Here is a 12,139-nt window from a genome sequence, read left to right as displayed (position 1 = left end):
ATGTTCAACATTTCTAGTCATTAGGGAAATGCAAATTAAAACCACCTTGAGATTCCATCTTATCCCAATCAGAATGGCAATCATCAAGAATACAAAAAACAATAAATGTTGGTGACTCTGTCGTGGGAAAGAAACATTTACAGTGTTGGTGGAAATGTAAATTAGTACAGCTATGATGGCAAGCAGTATGGAGGTTCCTCAAATAAATAAAAATAGAACTGCCATATGATCCAGCTATACCACTGCCTGGTATATACCGGAGAGAGTTGAGTCAGCATACCATAGCGATACATGCAAACTCATGCTTATATCAGCATAATTCACAATAGTCAAGTTATGGAATTGACCTAGCTGTCTGTCAACAGATGAATGGATAAAGAAAATGTGGTATACATACACAATAGAGTATTATTCAGCCATAAATAAGTACAAAATAGTGTCATTTGCAGGAAAATGGATGTGGAGATCATCACGTTAAGTGAAATAAGCCAGCTTCTGAAAGACAGGTATTGCATATTTTCTCTTATATGTGACTCTGGACAATGTATGGCATAAATGGAGCAGGGAGACTACTAGTGAAGAGGTATGGGATCAGGGGAGGGGAGGACAAAGGTGGATAACAGGGAGGAGAAAATGATCAAAAATGTTATATGCATGTATGAATACTAAAGCCACTGAAACCACTAAACTGTGAATTGATATGCACTAATAAAAATTTAAAGACTACGCATGGAATAGAAAATATCCCCGAAGAATCATCTTATTCTGAAATTGACTTATTTTATAACATTGAAATGCCCTTTTCTATGAATAGGATACGAATATTGATATCAAGTGTATTTATATCTCCGTAGCCATACACATATCCTTCTGTAATAAAATACAAAGTTGTCAACCTTTTTTTGGTCCCTAGATTTTTGCTGATCTATCAAATGCAAAATTCTAGTAACCACTGTGTTTCAGGTCATCTCTGATCTTCCAGTAAAATGATTCCTAAACCATGCAGGAAAATGACATCTGGCCTATTCCTCAGATCCGAGGTTCTCCCCAGGGTGCCAAAGGGAAATCTTGTCTTTATACCTTCTGTCCTTGTAAAGTTCATATAAGGTGTCCCCCGTAAGTGCAGTTCTCTCTGCTGTAAGAAGAAACAGTATTATAAATCTTGTTTGAGTGTCATGATGTGGAAATTCCCTTCAAGTATAACTTCTCATTTCTCACAACATATTTGGGGGAAATTGGGGGATGGAGACCCAGAGGGTGGGGTAGACCCCAGAATTCACCACCAATGACTTTAATCCCCCAGGGCACAGCTCTCTGAGGCTCTCTTCTGATCTCCCTGGGTGGACATTTTGGTCACTTTACCCCGCGTGAAGGTGAGGCTAGGAAGGAAGAGGTGGGATCAGAGGCTCAGGACAAAAGTGCCTCTGAACATGAACATGGTCCCTATGAACTGAGGGCACACACCCAGATTTGTCTCTTTTTAAGAGGAACTGAAGCCAGGCCAGGGGTTCCCCCACAGTGATCTGGATCCCAGGGTACCGCCCACAACAATCTGGGCTGACCCTACCACTCTGCCATCACCTGTGGGACTGGGCCACCCTTGCTTATCACATATGCAGAGGGTCTCCTGGGCTAGTGCTGACAGCCATGAGACTGCCCTCTCAGGGTGTTGGTGCCTTCACCTGTGGATGGAGACAGCTGACCACATGATCTCTAACCCTGTTCCAGCTGCCTTATTCTATGGCCCTATCATTAAACCAAACCTAACTAAAGACCATCATTCAGAAATGGGCTTTGAAAACACGACTTAAAAAAAATTAAAACACATAGAACTATAAAAGCAAAGTGTAGGACAACAGCACCTGACTATTTGATATAAAAGCATAGACAAAAAAATATTTATATATATTAGAATACATATGTAGAGAATATCTTTCAAATGATATGTGAGAAACCGATTGATCCTGGTAATAAGGTGGCAGGGGAGGAGGCAGGGGTGGGAGGGAGGTTTTTCACTGTTTAACCTTTTGTGACATAAATTTATTTGTTATTATATACATTTGGTGCTTGGAATGGAACTTAGAGCCTTGGGCATGCTAGGCTAATACCCTACCACTGAGCTACATCCCCTGCCTCACATGACATGAATTTTGAACCAATAAAATTTTAAAAATTAACTTTCAAAATATCCCTGTTCTACCTATTTACTATTTATTAGTCTTTGGGCAAGAGACTGAACTTCTAGTTCGAGTTATTTATCGAGAAGGTGATGGTCATTGCTCCACAATGTTTGTTTTTTTTTAAACTTTTTTTTAGTTGTAGATGGCCATAATACCTTTATTTTATTTTATTTGTGGTGTTGAGGATTGAACCCAGCACCTTACAAGTGAGGGGCAAGCGCTCTACCTCTGAGCTACAACCCTAGCCCTCCACAATGTTATACATGGAAGCAAAGTGAAGAAATAATCTATAATGCCTTCACATAACAAAGATTCATTAAGTGCTTTAATCCCAGTGACCGAGGAAGGCTGAGGCAGGAGGATCGCAAATTCAAAGCCAGACTCAGCTACTTAGCGAGACCCTAAGCAACTTAATGAGACCCTGCTTCAAAATAAAGCATAAAAAGGTCTGGGGATAGGGTTCAGTGGTAGAGTGCCTCTGGGTTCAACCTGTGGTACCAAAAAAAAAAAAAAAAAAAGAATTCACTAAGTAGTAGCCAATTACTCCTAAGACCAAAGATTCTAGCTGCTCATCCTGAAGAAGCTCACAAACAAACTGGGAAGACAATATTGGCCAGGAGCCTTCGTTCAGGGCATGAGAGTGTGCCCAGGGCTGTCCTCCTTCTCATCACAGTTCTTGTAACAGCCCAGGGCAAGGCAAGGGAGGACATGCCATGCCACCCTGTTTTACAAACAGGGAACCTGAGGCTGACTTTCTGAAGGTCACACCTATGATGGCAGAGCAGGTCTAGAATTCAACCTCATAGCTTTCTGACTTGACTTCCTTGTGTTCGTGCTTCCCTGGAGTTGAAGGCTATTCGGTACTGGCCTGAGGGGTCAGGTCAGGGGAGGACCTGAGATGTTCTGCGCCTCCTGCCCAGTATCTCCCAGAAGCAGTTCCTTGCTGGCAGGTGTGTGATCGATGGCTAGAAGATAGCATAGCCCAGAAGGGGGCAGGAAAACAATTCAGCTGGCTTCACTACTTGAGCATGGGGATCTGTGTACTTCTGCAGTTTGCATTTCTTTCTTAATGCCTTCTGCTTCCTATTTCCACTCTGGGTGGAACCATCTCTGATCTCTGAGCATTACAATTGTGGTTTTCTAAGCCTTAAGAGTGTTGGATTCATCAGGGTAGTTTGCATCCTTGGATACTAGGCTGCATGGCTGTGAAAGGTCACCCAACTGCTCCATGCCCAACATCACAGAGGAGGACAAGGAGGGTAACAGAAGCGAGAGTGACACTCTCAAGTAACACTCCTTCTTGAAATGCTAGACTTGAACACAGATCTATTCTAGAAAAAGTGGCAACTGAGGTTCTCAAGAATTTTTGGCTTCAGAATATAGCAACAGAAGGTTTTCTATGGATTCATCAGTGTCTCTGCATATGCAGAGGGGTCTGGGATACACAAGTGTGCTGGTAATAACTTGCCAAGAAGGTGTTAAGTTCAAGTGGTTCCAACCTCAGTAAGATTCAGAGAGGTAAATGTCATGGTCTCCATTGTCTAGCTGAGAGAACTGGGGTTCAGAGAGCTTAAGAAAACTGCCCAGTATTTCGTAGCTAGTAGGAAAGAAAACCAGGATTTGAACCCACATCCAGCTGTTTTGAAACATCACACCGTCTCTATACCATAAAGTTGGGAGTTAGAACCGAGGGTGAAGTTGTCCATGAATGAAACCACAGCGTGGCTAGGCAAGTGGAACTGCTACCTTCTTTGGGTCTGACCAAGACATCACGAGTTGGTCTCTGAAAACCTGGGGACTGCCAGCAAAATTCCCCTAGAGGGTAGATGTTCAGGCTTCCTGGCCTGGTGCAGGGTGAAACCCAGAGTTGGTTCTCTGAGCTGGATGTGAGCCAGCTTGATCTGTGATACTCTGGGGACCGCCATTTAGTTGTCACAGGCAGCCCCTTCCACAGCCTGCAGTTGCTCCTGTGCTAGGAGTTCCGCCATCCAGGCCACAGAAGACTGGCCCTGGAATTGGTGCCGGAGCCAGAGGTCTGACTCCTTGGCAAAGACTCTGTCCCATAGAGAGGGGTCTTCCTTATGAGATGGTGACTCGGTGACCCCCGTTGGATCCTTTCTCATGGAAAGTGTGAGTACATGATGTGCACTTGGAAGTGACCTTGCAGCTGTGCCCTGAGAGAGGATGAGCCATCTGGAGATGGGTTTTCAGGAGGGCCCATGTGGAAGGGACTGTGTTCAGAAGAACCCCTTGGCCGGGCTGATAGAGTTTCTGCAGGGAGTTTTAGCGTCCTCATAAATCCTCACCTAAACCAAGGTCCTCGAATTCTCTGGCTGTGAAGGAGCAGGTTTTGCTTCCACGATCTAGTCACACCAGTTGTAGTCCCCTATCTCCTACAGCTGCAGGGAGTCTCAGGGTTGTGAAGGGCAGTGAGGAATGCTCACACATTCCTGGTGGTCTTGCCACACCTCTGCCTTATGTTTCTTGTGTCTAGCTACGATCAAGTAAGAGGGACCAAGGAACTGGGGATGTATCTAAGGAGGTAATCACAATGATTGGCCATGGAATTGAAAATGGATAAGGAGGGTGGAGGGGTGAAGTACAAAATGAGTGAGGAAGGGAGAGGTGGGAAGAGATGGTGGAGCTGAGGGTTATTGGAATTGAAGTCCCAGAGGAGGAGTGGAGAGAGAGGAATTTAAGAGAGGGTGCAGGAAATTGAGATTAGGGTGGGAGTGGATGTTTTGGTATTAACAAGGTCTAGCCAGGCACAAGCCAGTAATCCCAGCGACTCAGGAGGCTGAGACAGGAGGATCACAAGGTCAGGGCCAGCCTAAGCAACTTAGCAAGACCTTGTCTCAAAATGAAAAAATAAAAAGGTCTGGGGATGTAGCTCTGTGGTAAAGCACCCTGGGTTCAAATGTCTAGGGTACACCCTTGGGAGCCGGTGGCTGGGATAGGACAAGGGCAGGTTTTCATGGGAAAAGAGGTATTTAAGGAACTGTCTTTACTACATTTTAAGACCTCTGAGCCTTCAGATGAGGGACTAAGAGCTGAAGGAGAGTGTGAGTGGTTGGGGAGCTGAGAGCATGGAGAAATGAAGGTGCAGGAACCAGTGGGATAAGTAGGCATGTGGGAAGGTGTGGGCACGTGTGGCAAGGAACCAGCCCTTCTCAGATGTGAAGATGGACCAGTATAAAAGGCCTGCCCCTGCTGGGAGTCTGTCTCCAGATGACAAGACGGCAGCCTCTCAATAATTCATACCGATAGGTCATCCATTGCGGACTGACGGACCTCTCTTGAAGGCCTTTCTTTCTTTTTTCTTTCAAATATTTAGTTGTAGGTGGACACAATATCTTTATTTTTTATTGTTATGTGGTGCTGAGGACCGAACCCAGGGCCTCACGTGTGCCAGACAAGCGCTCTGCCACTGAGCCCCAGCCCCAGCCCTTGAAGGCCTTTCTTGACTTCTGTAGTTGGGGAGAAGAATTGAAGATGTTCCATAAAAACCATTGTCACTCCTGCCCTGCTGTCAACTGCATCTGAACTTAGTCTGCCCCAGACACATCAAAACATCTCCAATGCTAATATGGAGCTTCGACCTTCGATAAACATGAGTAAGACAAGAGTCTTGACTAAAGAAATCTGCTCTTGATGCTAAGGCCTACTCCAGGTCTATTCTAGATCTGTGTCCATGCCTATGAAATTAAGAAGTGTGACCGTGATTGGTGAATTACATTCCAGCTTTCAATCTTTGATTCCAACCATGAGGCTGGGCCCCTGGGTAGTCGGCACGTTTGCTGAGGCCATGTTCCTGTCTCCTAGGCGGTGAGGATAGAAAAGACAACATGTCCCTCTTTCCTGTGTGTTATCTTAGCTCTCTCTTCCCCTAGTAGCATGTTGTTTGTATCCTCTTGCTGCACCACCAAGTGGTTCTGCCACTTTTTACCTGGTGATCAGAGGCAAGTCAACTTGTTCTAGCTTCTGGGAGCCTGGGGTGACAGTGTGCATTCAATAGCAATCCTGTGTACAAACCCACTACAATATAGCTTCTGAAATTATGAAAGGAAGAGGTGTTTAGAGGGTAGGAGTCTAGGAACTATGTGTTTGATTTCTGTAGTGTTTGGTTTTTTGCCATTAGCAGGTATAGGAGGTCTATTTACGAGGGTTCAACTTGATTTTTTGAACTTGCAATGGTAGGAAAGCAATATACACTTAGTAGAAAGCTTACTTTGAATTTTGATCTTTTCCTGGTCTCTGGACATAGAATAATCTTTCTGTTTTTCATTTATTTATTTGTATTTATTTACTTATTTTTGACATGTCCAGGATAGAACCCAGGGCCTCGTGTATGCTAAATGAGCCCTCAACCACTGGGCCTCGTCCCCAGCCCTGTTTTTCACTTTTAGAACAACATTCAATTCATGTCATTTCATGAGCTATTGAATACTTTATTATAAAAGCATACTTTAGGTTAGATGTTTTGCCCAACTGTGGGTTAACAGAAGTGTTCTGAGCTTGTTTAAGATAGATGCGGCTAAGCTCAGATATTTGCTAGACTAGGTGTGTTCAACGCATTTTCCACTTGTATTTTCTACTTCTGATGGTTCAACAGGACGTCATCATTGTAAGTTGAGGAACCCTGCATATTGCTTTTGTACTAAAAATTGTTTTTCTTTTGTGGTTCTGGAAATTGAACCCTGTGCCTCACATATGCCAGGCAAGTGCTCTATCACTGAGCTACATCTCCAGCACCACCCCCACCAATGTTTATTTTTAAAAGTTAAGTTTTTGTGCTTTTGACTTGAATGGTATCCTGTCAGTTGTGAGTCCATAATACACACTCAGAAGTTTTGGCCATTATATATGTCTTAGACGGATTTGTTAAATGTTAGAATTGGTTCTTATTTAATAAGTGGAGTCAAGATATAAAAAGGAGTGAGGTTTGATAAGAAAGCTGGGATATTGGCTCTGCTTGAAGGGTGTGTCTCTCCACTGCCCCTGGCTCTGACTTCTGTGTGGGTGGGAGGGGACCGGAGAAGCAGAGTCCTTGGGGCTGTGCAGAGGGTGCCGGTTGAACACAACGGTCAGCGAGGTTGAGGGTTTGGGCTGGGAAGGGTGCGGCAGGCCTGGGAAGGCCTCAAGCCCGGCTCTGCTGAGCTGAACTCAGGGCTTGCTAGTGAAGAGAGCGGGGGAAGTGGGTGGTTTTGAGTTTTACTTTCAGTTTTCATTCAAAGTCATTTCAGGATGAAACCCATGTAACGGTCAGATCTCTCAGCCAGATTTCTCAGCAAACCTGTGCTCTGCCCCACCCCAGTCCTCTGAGATGGGCTTGAGGGTGGCCTGGGGCAGGTGAGCAGCAGAAATGAGGGTTCTGCAGCACAATGGGTTGGACTCTGCATGTAGAAAATGTCACAGCTTTGCCTGAGGATTGACACTGCCACAAAGTCCAAGTGAGATCCACTCTTTACTCCATAATTGTGAGTCTCCAAAGGGTCTCCAAAGCATTCCTGAAGCCCCAAACATTGTTAGAGCACCACTGTGTACCAAGCTGCCACTGTGCCTTCAAAGATAATTAAGACACAGCCTTGCCCTCAAGGAGCTCAGAGAGGAGAGGGCGAGGTGGTGGTGGGCGGTTCAACAGGATGACAATGGCCATGCATGGTGGCCCTCTCTGTGCCAGGTGCTTTACTCATGTTGTTATGGACTTTGCCATGACCCAAGGGCAGTGTTTCCAAAAGACTGACCTCTGACCCATCTATCAGCATCCCCCGAGGTGATTGCCAAAATGCAGACTCCTACATCATGTCTTACCCTTTGGGTCAGTTTCTAGGCACTGTGCTAGGAACTTGTGCTTTCTGGTTTTGTTGGTTTCTTGTTATTTTTTGTTGTGTTACTGGGGATTGAACCCAGGGGTGCTTTACCACTGAGTTACTACTTAGTTCCCCCCTTTTTTATTTATTTATAACACCCTGAATAACTCCTGTACTTCAAAGACCAAGACTTTCTGCCTTTGGGGGCAGATATCTTACCTTGGTAAGTTTCACCAATGAGAAACTTGAACCTAAATTGCTCAGGACTGGCCAAAAAACAAGGTGGAGAGACTTGATTCAAATCCAGAGCTAGGGTGACCTGCGTCTTGCTCTGCCTGGGAAAATCCTGGTGTATGCCTGTTGTCCCGCATAATTAATAGCAGCCCTTTCACTCTGTAAGGCATCCTGGATTGGATAATAAATTATATGGCTACACCATTCAGAGCCCCTAGCTGTTCCTCTGCACCACTCTTAGCCCCTTCAAAAGGTCAACTGATGTGCCGATGGGAACACATGGGGGATGGAAGCCACAACCTGGCTGGGGACAGAGTGTGAGTGGAGTCGGGAACAGATCAGGGAAGACATTCCGGTAAGGCATTTACCCACATCCCCTTTCTGCCTTTAGGACAGCATCGAGAGCAATAAGTACTTTCGAGAAGGAAATTGAAGAATAAGTGATTTCCATCTACGCAGCAGCACCTAACAGTTAACGCGATGCTCACCAAGGCTCACACACCATTCGAACCACTTTGCATATTTCCTGTGGATGAGCACAGGCCCTGTGCAGAAGCTGGAAGGTTGGGGCTGAACAGCAAGAACTTTCTTCCCTAGGAAACTTGGGATCACAATGCACAATGGACCAAAGGCCCAGGAGTCCAGACATTCAGCCCGGTCACAAAGCAGTCTCTGGTGAGGGCTTTGTAAACTGTGAGCCTTCTGAGTGATGTGGACAAAGTTGACACCATGATCCTGAGTCTAATATTCAGTGAAAAGGAGCTCAGTTATTTCCTTCTCCAGAGAATTTAAGAACAGAGTTGCCTGCACATCTTGACTAGTTTAGATATAGCCTCTCCCGGAAACAGGAGGATGGAGGAGATGAACTCTGAAGTCCCCCTGAGCCTAAGGAGTCTGTGATCATTACAACCATGTGTCGGGACCCGGAGACATTCCCGTTTCCTCTCTTTCACCTGGGGATCCAGGCTGTGGGGCCCCCTTTGCCTGTGTATTTAGTAGGTCATGACCTTTCCCCTGGCCTCCCCTCCTCCTCTCTCGACTTCACTCCCACCCACCAGCAGGCCCCTGTGTTCTTTCTTTGCCTGGACCAACCCTGAGGAGAGCCTGGGTGTGGATGCAGGACACAGGCACCCTTCCTTCTGCCTACTTCATCTCCAGCCCACCTCTGGGCTTTCCAGGCCCAGTCTGGATCTTTTGCTGGAACTGAACCCATCCAGGGTGCTATGGTTTGAATGCAGAAGCTCACATGTGAGACAAAGCAAGAAGGGTTAGAGGACAAATTATTGGGTTATGAGAACCTTAACCCAATCAGTGCATTAATCCCCCGACGGGATTACCTGAGTGGTAACTGAAGGTGGGTAGGGTATGGCTGGAGGAGGTGGGTCACTGGGGGTGTGCCTTTGGGGTATAGATTTTGTATCTGGCAAGTGAAACCTCTTGGTGCTTTCTGATCATCATGTGAGCTGCTTCCCTCTGCCACAGTCTTCCGCTATGATGTTCAGCCTCACCTCGAACCTCAGGCATGGAACCTACTTTCTATGGACTGAGATCTCTGAAACTGTGAGCCTCCAAATAAACTTTTCTTTCTCTAAAATTGTTCTGGTCAGGTGTTTTAGTCACAGCAGCGAAAAAATTAACTAAAACATAGGGATACAGAACAGAATGCCCTCTTTCTAAAACAGACTAAGACCCTGTGCTGACATTCCCTGCACATCGGCATCTCGGGTCAGTGGGGCCCATGGCCACAGCAGCTGAGGGTGTCATCAGACATGCCCAAACTGGCCAGATGTGCTGCCCCAGTCCAATACAGATCTCCTCCGAGGGTGCTTTTGAACCCAGAGGACTGGTAAAGGGAGTCCGTTGAAGACAGTAGCCCTATACACACGCTTATTTAGATCACCCTGAATCGGGCAGCTGGAAGAAGGCATTGGCCAAAGGCCCAGCAGACAGAGGTTCCTAGGAGCCAGTTGCTTGGCTGAAGCAAAGCTGACCATTCAATAGATGGAAAGAAAAGGAGAGAAAGGGAAGAGGGGAGAGGATCCGGAAAGAACTAAGGGAGACGGGCAAACAGGAGGGAGGCCCTGGCTCACTGGGGGGAGATGAGGGAAGATGCAGGAGGATGGGGCCCGGGGCTACCAGACCTCTCCCATCAACTTGGGGAAGCAGAGAGACTTGGGGATAAGGATTTCATCTTGAGCCTGATGAAAAAGGGTTGGGGAGGAAGAAACTGAGCTGTGCTTGGGCATTCTTTTCTTTTCTTTTTTTCTTTCCAGTGCTGGGGATGGAACCCAGGGCCTCACAGGTGGTAGGCAAGCACTTCTCCACTGAGTCACACCCCAACCCCTGCCAGCCCAGCTGCGCTCTTCTTGACTCTTAGAATAGAACCTCACCTTCTCCCAAACTCAGCCCCTTGGAAGAGTCTAGAGATAGTCCTTGCCAACCATTTAGTTGGGCGAAGAGGAAAAAGTGTTAGAACAACGTGGCTCCGCTTCTGGGTCGGCTTACATTTTTTTTTTAATGCAACCCTTTTCTGTTTTCTGCAGTTTTGGGGTTGAAACCCAGGCCCTGGCGCACATGTTCAGCAAGTGCTATACAACTGAGCGACATCCCGGCCCCTTACCCACAGCTTTCTATGCCAAGCCCTGCACCAAGCTCTAGGCATAACCTGGGTGGATGAGATGTAGGGCGTGGTAACCCGTGTGTGTGCTCAGTAGGCCCGTGTGGGTGCAGGGGAGTGAAGGGCAGGGGGTACTGAGATTCCTTCCAGAAGGAGAGGAAAATACGCATTCATTTTTATGTGTCAGTTGGGGGATCTAAAACCTGGAGGAGTCATATAGGGTGGTCCCTGAAACCATTCTGGACCAAAGCTTCCATCTTAGGGGCTAGCAGAGCACTCAGAGAGGGCAGTACTTGAACTTATCCTAGGAACAGGGGAAGAGAAGAGACACTGGATCTGCAGGTCAGAACCAGAAACTCAAGCAGGAGTCCCAAGAGGCCCCTCCGTCCATCCTCTAACCATCTTCTAACCGAGGCAGTTGTCTGCCACTCGTCTGTAGACATCCCATCTTCTCTCACTATCACTCAGCTCACTACCCACCTGAACCCCTTGATACATTGTTGGAGGACTCTGGATGTTATTTCCCAAAATAAATTCCCCAGAATGATAAGTTTCTGGTATTGTTAATAGGCATTCCTTGGAATGGAGAAAAAGAGAATTCCTAGGACAAATAACATGGGACTAAACTAATAATTTCCCCATTTTTTTGAGGGCAGTTTTACTATTTTAGGTATTTTGTTTGTTTTCTTTGGGTTTTCCCTGCAGGACTTCTCAGAGCCTTTAATATGTAAATTTCCAAGCCCTGAACAGGATGAAGGAACTCTGAAGCTTGCCTATTCTGGTCCCTCATTATTTTTTTCCCATCAAGCTTTTTGAGCTGCAGTACCTCCCCTGACTTACTTTGGGGCATTTTGCTTCTATGTTGAATTGAAGGGGTTGGGGGGGGAGGCCATAGATGTGAGCACTGATCTTTTAGGCTCCTCCTGGGAGGTCTGTGTCTCTAGTCTGCCATCCCACCTGCTCCCAAAAGCTCTTTGAAAACCCTTCAACTGGATTAAGGATTTGATTAACTTGCTTTTGTTCTCTGAGATCTGACCTTGGGTGAACTGCTCCATTTCTTTATGGCCCTTCCATTTTCTCCTGTTGAATTGGGATAATGGGACCCAATTCATCCCTGTCTTCAGGGGCTACCCATCCTCAAGGCATTTCTGTCCTGTGTCCTTAGCACCCACTTCCTGGGATTGCTCTGTACTATTTCCTCCGTGGCTCCCAGGCCCCTGCTAGTTAGAAAGCACCCTGCAGGCAGTGGCCCTCTTAGATGGTGGCTCTAGGTGCCCCCAACAAGGTGGCAAGATGGA

At 46.4% G+C, this 12,139-nt stretch overlaps 1 long non-coding RNA gene across 1 annotated transcript; it reads left to right on the top strand.

Annotated features, from left to right (window-relative positions):
* The first annotated feature begins 4,047 nt into the window (after positions 1–4,047).
* On the top strand, positions 4,048–9,818 carry LOC139705040 (uncharacterized). Its single transcript, XR_011706934.1, has 2 exons — positions 4,048–4,310; positions 8,616–9,818. It is a non-coding gene; the product is annotated as an uncharacterized lncRNA (long non-coding RNA).
* Positions 9,819–12,139: the final 2,321 nt, after the last annotated feature.

This window comes from Marmota flaviventris, chromosome 3, assembly GCF_047511675.1.
Source record: "Marmota flaviventris isolate mMarFla1 chromosome 3, mMarFla1.hap1, whole genome shotgun sequence".
In the NCBI taxonomy this organism is placed as follows: domain Eukaryota; kingdom Metazoa; phylum Chordata; class Mammalia; order Rodentia; family Sciuridae; genus Marmota; species Marmota flaviventris.
Note: the sequence above shows the minus strand (reverse complement) of the source record. Positions and strands in the feature narration are given on the sequence as shown.